Here is an 11973-nt window from a genome sequence, read left to right on the forward strand (position 1 = left end):
TTTAAAATCATGAAGAATCTGAGAGAATTCTACAGACTTTTAAAATTTACGGACTTTTAAAATCTACAAAAATCCTGAACGAATACACCCCTTTATTTACAGAATATCAAAAGGCCGACTAACGTCACAATCTATATGATCATCAAAATATTCAAAACTTATCTTATTACTACAATATACCTATTTTAATTCGGAGCAAACTCGTCCTCACCACAATCCATAAAAAACAAGGACTAAAACTCTTCTAAACGACAAGAACTAAAGCTACTAATCCAAATTCTACAAATTAATTAATACATAGTATGCTACTGGCCGGAATAGTAGACCAAAAATTTGATACACATATCTCAGAGTATCTTATTAATTGCAAATTAATCTGATATGGACTTAATAAACTATTTTTTTTTTCTTTTGCAAAAACTTAAAAAACTAATTAAAGCCATAAGACTCATAACTTGCCCGAGGCACGTAGATCAAATTATTCTAAAAGCTTAAACTCTTATTTAAAGAAACAATACATTTGCCTGGCCATTTTAAAGAAATAAACATTAATTTTGACAATTAATTTAAAAAAAAACATAAAATCTGACAATTCTTTATGTTTTATGACAGTTTTACTCTTAATTAGGGCAATCGAATTCAAGTTCGAGCGCGGGTTATGTACACTTGACACTATTAGTGCCAAAAGTACCAATATAAAAAAAATCAAGTAAATTGGTACACTTAGTGCCATGTGACCATATTAGTGTCAATAGTGTCATATACTTGTGATGATACATTGTCTTGTTTTATATAGATGAGTGCAGTTATATGACCATTTTGAACACTTTCCCGTAGGGTTTAGATTCCTTATTTAGGGTTTAGATTCCTCATTTAGGATTTAGATTCCTCATTTAGGGTTTAATTTGGCACTAATATAACCATTTGTGCCAAAAGTACTTGGTTTTAAATTTCTATTAGTACTTTTGGCACTAATATTGTCATTTGTGCTAAAAGTACCAATTTACTTAGTTTTTTTTTTTTTTTTTTTTTTCTGTTGGTACTTTTGGCACTAATAGTGCCAAGTGTACGTAACTCGCGCAAATCCGAATCCGATTTGTCCTAATTAAGGGCAAAACAGTCTTAAAACGTAAAAAAATGACCAAAATTTGTGTTTTTTTAGATGGATGACCAAATATTGTGTATTACTGTTTAAAATGACCATCTCAAAATGAGACTCTTATTTAAATCTCAATATCTGCATAGAACATACCCAACTTATGTTAACATCGAAGTTACATTTTACTATATAATTTCAAATTGTAATACTTAAACTACTAGAAAATGCCGGCTTCACGACCAAAATTCCGATGACTAAAATTTAAATTAGGGTCGCTAAAATTTACTGACCAAATTAACGACCATTCTAAGACGTAATTCGGATGGTCATTTTTGAAATTAACGATCGTTTTTAGCTCGTTAAATTAATAACCGTGTTTTCAATTTTAACAATCGTCTTTCAGTCGTTATAATTCAAGAATTTGTTGGATATTACGACGATTTTTTAATATTAACAACCAAAAATATGGTTGAAATGTTGATCGTTATTTTTTAACGAACCGACGGTCGTTTAATAGTATTTTTGTTAAACTAAATCACACTTTTTATTGCTATTTTTGGTTAATATAACGATCGAAATGTTGATCGTTATTTTTTAACAAAATTAAATTTTATTAAAGTATTTAACGACTGTTATTTTATAAAAAAAAATTGGGTCTAAATTTAAATTTTCCAGTCTCTTATAACAATATTAGAAAGGTAACAAAATATGAGACTCTTTCTATTTTGAGTGTCCCATCATAAGTGATACTCTTTCATTTTTTGGTAAAAGTTTTACCTTTAAATACCTTTTCACTTTTTCACTTACATATAAAATACATCTTTCTTAATTCTCGTGCTAAGAAAAAAGGGTCTCACTTATAGGGGGATGGAGTATATTTCATTTATTCTATTAGTCGTATACCATTCAGATGAGAACTTTCCATACTTCCAATAAATTCGGCAAAATGTGTCTTAAGTCATCGTGTCGATGTTATTGGGGGAGGACATTCGGATTTTGGATTGAATTTTTGCCTAATTTGATCCGATCCGAAAATTTTTCTGAAATTTAATCCGATTTGAATCATATTATCCGAAAATTCGAAAAATTTCGGATAAAATTCGTTCTGATCCAAAAACTCTGAAATGTGAAAAAAAAAAATCTGAAATGTAAAAAAAAAGAATTCAAAAAATTTGAAATACATATCAACTTAACCAATGAGATAATCACAATCGAATTAAGGTCCTAATTAACAAGCCATTAATTACAATCAACCAAGATGAAAGAACGGGGTTAGAATTAAAAATATTTAACTATTTAAAAATTAATAATTATATTTTTATATATAATAGTATCATAATATTATTTATATTATAACTATCATTCGAATTTCGGATTTTTTTTCGAATTTTAAAAGTGTTAATCCAATCTTATCCAAAAATTGTTTAAAATTCAATCTGATTCAATCAGAAAATCAGAACTAAATTTTAAATTTCAATTTAATTCGAATTAAATATTCGAATTTCGAATATTTTGGTCACCCATATATATTAATACGATAGTTATTTGAAAATAAATGAAATACATGGTACTAATAAAAAATCTCAAATAAAAAACATAACAATAGTAGTAAAAGAAATCAACAATTAGGTCACCTTGTGATTCGTGACACCTATAATATCCGAAACCTGTGCTTCATGTTGTAGACTTATATTTCCCATCTAACATTACAACAACTCCAGTCATTTTGATTAGCAAGCACCCAATATTTTCCAATATCCATGTCTCGTTGTCCCCCCACCAATTCCGCTAATTTTACCCATTATAAGTCACAAAATATTAAAATATTTGCCCGAAAATTCCACGCTCTCTTTTTATTTTTTTTGAATTCCACTTCCGCGTACGACCAGACAATGTCTCAAATACACATCGTTTTCCACGGACTTTCCATCCCCCAACAACACCTCACCTCGCAAAGAAATCATTGCCCTCTCTCTCTCTCTCTCTCTCTCTCTCTCTCTCTCTCTCTCTCTCTCTTTATATACATGTGCAGCAGAAGCTCCCTTTGCTGACACAGTTGCAATCATCTGTCCGAAAACAACATGAGCGATCACAACGGTAGGGCAAACTACGACAAAATTAGCAGCAAGAGATGCTGCGGAATAAAGGGGCTTCGTCTCAACTCGAGAAGATTCTCCGTGCAGCGCCTGCGCACCAATTTCTTGTATATCTTCCAAGTTTTTAAGAGGTGGAGGAATTCTTACAATAAGTGTCTCAGATTGCTGCGGAGGAATCTCATCAGGAGAAGAAGAAGAAGAAGTAGAACCAAGGCGGCGTCGGCCGCAGTCAGCTTTTCCTCCTCATCGCTCAGAACGATGAATCACTCCAATTCCTTTTGCTCCGAGGCGATTGCCGACTGTTTGGAATTCATCAAGAGGAATTCTGTCTCCAGTGATGATGACACAAAGCCTATGCTTAAGCAGGATTAATTAGGATTGATCAATTTTTGCCATCTACTGTATATAATTAGAGATATATATATATGCTATTCTTCTTTTCCCGGCCCACCTTTTTGGTTTTCTTTTTCTGGATCTTTTTTTGGTAGAAGATTTGATATGTAAGCATCATGGAATTTGGAATGGTGTTTTTTTTTTGTACGTTTTTGAACTTTTTAATTTGTCTCTGGTTTGGCCATGGACACAGATCTGATGCATTTTGTCTGGTGTTTCCGACAATTGAAATTAATCTTCACGGACCGTTAACTTCAGTTTGTGTTGGGTTTGGTAATTCTATAGTAAATCAATTTAAATTTGTCGATATAATTATATGAAGTGAAGTGCATGAAAATGTAAATTTGAAAATAAAATATGATATCGAAGTTCAAGCCTCGTGTTCTAAAATTGTCTCTTCTTGGCACTATGTGTTTGGGTATTATTAGTTTGGAATGTAGTATTCGAATTTGTCCAGTTATTTGATAGTATTTCTTTTCTTTTCGTTCCTTCTAATTGCTATTGAAATTGTATAGGACCAAATTCACACTTTTAGGTTTGCATTTCAACTACATAAATGCCATGCGTGGCAATCTAATAGCGTAGAGCAATATTAGTCAAGAATGACGCAACAAAATTGAGTTCATACTTATATGTCAATAATTCGTTGGACTTTAATTGGGGAGGTTTGCAATCATGCACGCCATTTTAAGTCTATTAAAAAATATATCAGCCGGTCTTGTTCAGTGCGACGGGTCCACCCAGACCCGCGCCCCGAATCCGAAATCCTGAATCCTAAATTATTACATTTGTTTATAATAATTATTACTTTTAATAAGTGTGAAATATACATTTGTTCACACAAATGTATACTTATATAAATATAAGTATTTACCTTCATTTAATATAAAGTATTATATTTTCTAAACCCTAAATTTTATAAACTAAATCTTAAACCCTGTAAACTAAACCCTAAATCTGAACACTAAACCCTAATAGGAGTATTTACTTTTAATAAGCATAATATATACATTTGATCGCACAAATGTATACTTATATTTAGGGCTGTGCATCGGTTCAAAACCGAACCGAACCGACCCGATTTATAAAAACCGAAACCGAACCGAACCATGAAATGGTCGAACCGAACCAAACCGTTAGAAGGCTAAAAACCGACCAAAACCGAACCGATCTAAATCGATCGGTTTCGGTCGGTAACCGAACCGAACCGATTTGTTTTCTCTCTTTTTTTCTCTCGAAATTAGCCACTATAAATTGAGTTTAATAGCAACTATAATCCGAAATCAGACCCTATTAATTGAGTTTAATAGCAACTAAACTAACAACAATCTGAAAACTGAAAAGGAACTAATTCAGCCACTAATTCTCACCACAAATTCTCGCCATCTAAACATTTCTAAACACATATAATCTCTTTGCAACTAAACAATCTAATCATACTCGCTGGTCTGCTGCTGCTGCTGCGAGAAGGGAGATGGCGCCGGTCTGCATCAGCGGGGGAGGAAAAGTCGGGGTGGGGAGGTGGCGCAACTAGCGCCGGTCTGCTCGTGTTGCGTTGTCATAGGCGAGCCGACGTAGGAGAAGCCGGGGTGGAGGCGGTCACTGGTCAGAGTGGCATCGGCGCGGCGTCACCGGGGGAGGAGAATCAGGAGTTTTCACTTAGGGTAGATTCAATTGGAGGCGGCGGGTAGGGAGTGTCAAGTGTGAGTAGGGCAGAAATGAAGTCAGGAGTTTTCATTTAGGAGATAGGGGTAGGGTTTTCGAATTTTACATAATAAAATATAAATAAAATAATATATTTAATAAAATATACTATATGTATCGGTTCGGTTCGGTTCCCGACCGAACCATGGCTGGAAAACCGAAACCGAACCGATACCTGGTCGGTTTTTACCTTAGCGAACCGAACCGAAAACCGATCCAAAAATTCTAAAACCGAACCGAACCGAAAATGATCGGTTCGGTCGGTTTTTTCGGTCCGGTTCGGTTTATGCTCAATATAAGTTATATTAATATAAATATTTACCTTCATTCAATATAAAACATTATACATATCAATAATTACTTTTTCTTACGATAATAATTATTTGATCAAATAATAATGTAATTATTTATGCTTATTAAAAATAATCATTGTTATAATAAAAAGTAATATTTGATATGGAGAAATGTAATGTTTCAAAAATATTATATTAATTGTAATTATTGTTGTAATAAAAATTATTTATTATTATAATAAAAAGTAATTATTATTATTATAAAGAAAGATAATGTTTTTAAAATATTACAATTTTCACAATATTGAAGTTAACTACTTATATTAACATAAATATACATTTATGCGAACAAATGTATATATTATGCTTATTAAAAGTAACAGTTATTATAAATAAATGTAATAATTGGCAGTACGGGTCAAATCCAAGCGGGTCAGGGTTCCGGATCAGGAGCGCGGGTTTGGAGCCGGGTCGACCCGTTGCACGCCTGTGCGACGGTCGCACAGGATAATTTGCGAAAATATATTGGGAACCACAAGTTTTATTTGAATTTATAAATTTGAAAAATAAATAATTACTAATGCCTTCATTAAAATTTTGTTTTAGATTTTTTTTTTCTGTTTGCAATTCTAATAATTCAATAAAATAATGAAGGCCACAAATATATATATATATATATATATATATATATATATATATAGGGAAGGGCTAAAATAAGAGCATTTTTTAAGATATAAAATAAGAATTATTTTCAGTCATTTGATCATTAAGATCTACGGTTGATTCGTAATCCTGATGGATGGATTTATGGTTCTGAGTTCGAATTCCAAAGGTAGCAAAAAATTATTTTTCACAATTCATACATTTATACAGTGAATTCATACGTGTTCTACATAAAATTCATACATTAAAAATTGCTCTTATTTCTTATTTTAAAATGTACTCTCATGGTAGCCCACCCCTATATATATATATATATATATATATATATATATATATATATATATAGGGGCGCGCTCCAGTGAGACCCCTTATTTTTCGTGAAACACTAGGACAATGAATAAGACATATAATACTAATGAACAAAACGTATATCTAATGAACAAGATGTATATACTGATGAAAATTAAAATTTAAAAAATTCGTAATGAATAAGACATATATACTGATGAACAGGACCGTATATACTGATGAACAATGCAGTATATACTAATGAATAACAAATTTTAAAATATTATGCTCCCTCCAGGATTCGAACCCTGCGAAAAAAAATCACCCTCCAGATACAATATCAGTCATAGGATTGATAAAATAAACGCACCAAATCGTGCCCTAGATCTCACTAAAATTAGGGGGTCTCATTGGAGCGGCCCCTATATATATATATGTGTGTGTTAATCAAAAGAATTATTATCATATAATTATAGCAATTTAGCTTGGCGGCGCCAACTATATCTATACTCTGGACCATGAAAAACAGTATATCATACAGTTGTTAATTTGTTGAAAAATATTCAGTGTATATATTGAAAATTTTTGAATTAGTGGCAATTCTGTTAAATGTTTTGAATTTTGTAGATTGGGATGTGCAGTGGCAATATCTAGGAAGTTCAGAAGTTGATAGTAGGTGTGAACTGTAAAGGAACTTTATAGAAGTCAGAAAAATTAAAGAGTTGTAAAGCATCAGCCACCCTAATTGACCCCCGTAATTTGACAAATTAAAGAGTATTTTTAAGAAATATGAATAACCAGATGATCATTAATTAGCCAATTAAGATCCGTTTACTTGGGTAAAATTTTATTTGAAAAATGATGGATAAGAAAATTTTATGAGAATGTATGAGAATAATGCTGAAAAATATATCATATATTTTATTTGAAAAATGATGTATATCATATACTCCCTCTCATTTTTAATATAAGTCGTTTCAGCAATTGTCATGAATTTCGTTTTATATGTCGTTCAAGGGGTGATTAACCAAAATTAACCTCATTTACTTTCATTAATAGATTTCGGTGACTTTTGTTTTACATAGTAGTATTTGAAGAGTCCACCTTCACACTATTTAATACTCTTGTTATCATTAAATAAGGTTATAATAGGTATAAAATTTATTCATTAAAATATGTGTAAAACACTAGAACGACTTATATTAAAAATGGGAGGGAGTATTTACTATAGATAAAAAGATAAAATAATGCTGAAAAATATTTTCACACCCCTATTTTAGGATAATATTATTCAACATTAAAGAGAAAATGAGTGAAAAGAAGCTGCCCGTGAAAATGATGAAAAATTGATGAAAATATATTTTTTTTCTCATTTTCCATTAAAGTAAACGCAATCTTAATTAACAAAATTACTATATACCATTTGAAATACAGCCTTTAACTATTTGAAAACTAGCCTAAGATAACAATTTGCTTTTCAAGTTGCTGTTGACCCAGCGGTTACTGTCCTACAACATGTAACGTCCGTCATAATAAGACGGGAGAGAGTTACATGGTTGAATTCAAACATCCAGCGGTTATACTTGTAACTAGGGTTGTAAATGAATCGAATATTTTTGCTCGATTCGAGATTCGATTCGAATTTGTGTTATTCGTATTCAAAATTATTCGACTCGTATTCGATAACAAATATTCGATTCGATTCGATTAGCATTCAAATACTTATATGAAATTATTATATTCGATTCGATTCGATTCGATTCGATTCGATTCGATTCGATATTCGCATAGATGCATGATTAAATATTTAAATATTATATATATGTATATATATGTGTGAGTGTAGAGGGGCTAAAATAAATTATGAACTAATTTTCACCATTTGATTGTAAATTTTATGGTGGATTCATCACTTTATTGGATGAATTTAATTTTATATTCATCAATATCTAATTATATATATAAGAATTATAATATTATATAATAATTGACAATTTTAAAAAGGGAAAATGCAAAGAATCATAATACACATGCATTAAAGTAATTCTCCACAATTTAAAAAGTAAAACTTTACAATTTATAAAATCAAAATTTTAAATTGAAGTCATTCTTCCATCACAAGTCGCGCTTCGTCATTGCGATTGTAAACTAATCAAATAATTTGTATTCGATTCGATATTCGTATTCGATAAATATTCGATTCGAAATATAAATATTTGATTCTATTCGATTCGGTTAGTATTCAAATACGAATACGAAATTATGATATTCGACTCGATTCGATTCGTTTACAACCCTACTTGTAACTTCCTGCGGTTTTGAATCTCCCTTAATGGGAATTTAATGCTGTCATGCTCCCCCATGGGTGGACTGTGCCTATAAATAGGACAGTCATACCATGCATAAAATATATATCACGAAAATCCTGTAGAAATTATGCATACAAGCACTCTCTGCATTCATATAGTCCAGAGCTTTGTTCTTGCCTCGTTCCAATTCACTTAAGCTCCTTGGTCTGCGGTGTTGCTACCCACGAGACGAAGCCGTTTTATCTTTAGAGATGGCACTACCGGGGCGTATCTCGTCATGCGGATAGAGGATTCTCCTTGACTCGACTCCATTTTTCTACGGGTTTCATTCTTGTATTTTTCAATATTGTTTAGTTCATTGTAATTTTTGATCTTCTACATTTCTGTTTCATTGTAATACGCCCGCAAGCTTTATTTTCCAACAATGTTCTCTTTGGTTGACAAATTTATCATTAAAAAATTAGGAATGATAAAAAATTCTTTCTTTTCCTTCTTTTTTTCCCCTCATTTTCTACAAAAGAGAATTCTACCATTTCTCATTCATTCTATTCACTCCAATGAGGGATAATATTATCCCTCTATTTCTGGTGTGATAATATTATCCCGCTTTGAAGTGAAAAGAACGGATGAGAAATAATGAAATTCTCTTTTGTAGAAAATAAGGGACAAGAAAAATGAGAAATTTTTGTTATCCCTAATTTTTTTATATGATAATTTTAACAACCAAAGAGAACACACACTTATTAGAAAATTTGATCTCCCCTCTTGGGAGTGTCGCCTTTGTTCTTGTCAAATTTTAGGTATAGAGTCACCATGGATACAAGGGAAATAGTGGAAAGAAAGGTTAATTTACAATTATCGAGGAGGTGAAGTAAAAAAATTACTTTATTAACAATGAAGGCGGCACGTGGACAAAGTAGGACTGAGAAACTGATCACCGAGAAGATCTTTGATAATGACGTTAATCACGAAGATCTTACATAAGCACTTACCAACCTTACTGCAACCTCGGGTTCAATGGAAGTGGAACTGGTAAGATCTACACTTTTGTTGTGTCTCTAAATCTCAAATAAGATATGGATAGAATCCTTTCCAAGGGACCGTGACACTATTGCCATAATCTCACGATTTAAGAAAAGACTACTCAATGCAAACAGAAGCTACCGCAGTGTTCGATGAAATCACTATGCGAGTTCAATTATACAATATGTCAATTGTGTATATGGACTCTCATATTGCCCGGTGTCTTGAAGAGCAAATAGGAAGGGTCGTGGAGGTGGATGGTGAGAATGAAGGCTTATGTCTTGCTCGAAATGCAACAGTGAGAATTTCTCGCTTGATCCATGCTCTTTTGGTGCAAATGCAATGCGTTCTGATCATGTCGAAGGCACAAATGTTGAAGTGCTCGTATTGTTCTCTATGAAAAATTATCGGATCTTTTCTATTTTGCATGCGGAAAGGTGGAATATCATAAAACATTGTGACGTTGGAGGTGAGGCAAAGGCAAACCCTACTTTTGAGAATTAGTTTCGAGTTGGTAGAGGGGTTGATCTCCGTCGTCCAACTTAGGCGCCAAGGCCTTCTCAAAGATCGTCATCTGTAAAGCCTACACTGGCTTTAAGAATTAGAACTAATGGTCCTCGAACCCTGTCGAGAAATTTAGATGAGAACAATGTGATGGTGGTGTCTGGATGTCCAAATAAGGTGATTGATGATGCAACTTTTGAGTAGGCGATTGATGATGAGATTTTTGAGTATGCAAGTAGAGGAGAGGCAACGGCAGATGTCGAAGTGGATATGGAGGATATTCTTAACTCAAATGAGTTGACGGATGAGATGTTATCAAATGTCCATGAGTCTAAGTTGATCATTTTGGGTAGGAGTGTCAATTTGGGTCGGGTCGGGTACCCTACCCAAAATTTGTGGGTACCCGACCCCGAAAATAGGCTCTCTTTCTCTCTTATACCCGTACCTTAATACCCGATGCGAGTATTAGGGTACTCGTATACCCACAATTTTCGCATATTCAGTAACTTACCAGCAAAATCAAATGTTGTGGCATTGGGATGTCTGCGCACATTCATGAAAATTAACCCATTGACTCCACCAACTAGCCCATTACTTGAGATGTCATTTGAATCATTTCAGGGTGAACCTTACTTAATCGGGAAAGTATATACATTTGGAATATCAAGCTTCTAAAGGAATTCATTTAATTTCTTAACAAGAGAATTGGGAGCTTGAGAAAGATGAGCAAAATGCAACTTGCCACAAAAGAATATGCTGATCTAACATGCTATACCAATTAAAGTTCACCTTAATTCGACCACTACGAGCACTGAACAAGACGACGACCAGTAGCGTGAGAGTGCGAGAAGTGAAATTGGGCGACTGCCCGCTGGGCGTCTGGGTGAAATCAATAGCAGGGGGCGGCGACCGGCAGAGGACAATCGACAGCGATAGGGTGTCGGGGTCAGGCGACTTAGGTTGGCGGTGTCGGGGACTTAAGATGGGGCTGGTAATTGATTTCAATTTCTTTAATTTCATTCACGTAAGGTTAAATGGTTCACGTTCACTGAATGTTTGAATAACTATGGGGATTTTCAGAATTTAATTAAATAAAAATAATATTAAACTATTAAATTAAAAAATATACGAGTATTCGGGTATACCCGCAAACTCGTCGGGTATACCCGATACACGCAAAACTGACCAACGTGATACTCGATCCCGACCCGTAGCCCGACTTTACCTTCGGGTATCAGGGTTGGGTCAGGAATACCCGATACCTGCTACCTGTTTGGACACCCCTACTTTTGGCCCTAAATACGCCTTAAAGAAATTCTTTATCTTAGAATCAAGAAAAGCCTAATAAGATTCTCGAGGCTAAATTTAGGATACTGATGAAAGCAATAGGCATGTGGCCTCACACTAGTCCGAGGAAATTAACCAATGCACTTGCTAAGAATATCATAACTTCTTTAAGTCTGAAGAAGAAGTTAGGTAGAGGGGGAAGAAGAGAGCTAGATTAGTGGGATGGAATCTTCAAGTGAAGGGCATGTGAAACTATTCATAATTGGGTGTACAAATACCATGTCACTCTCACTGGAAGAATTATCAGAAATGTT

Source organism: Salvia miltiorrhiza, chromosome 8 (assembly GCF_028751815.1).
Source record: "Salvia miltiorrhiza cultivar Shanhuang (shh) chromosome 8, IMPLAD_Smil_shh, whole genome shotgun sequence".
NCBI lineage: Eukaryota > Viridiplantae > Streptophyta > Magnoliopsida > Lamiales > Lamiaceae > Salvia > Salvia miltiorrhiza.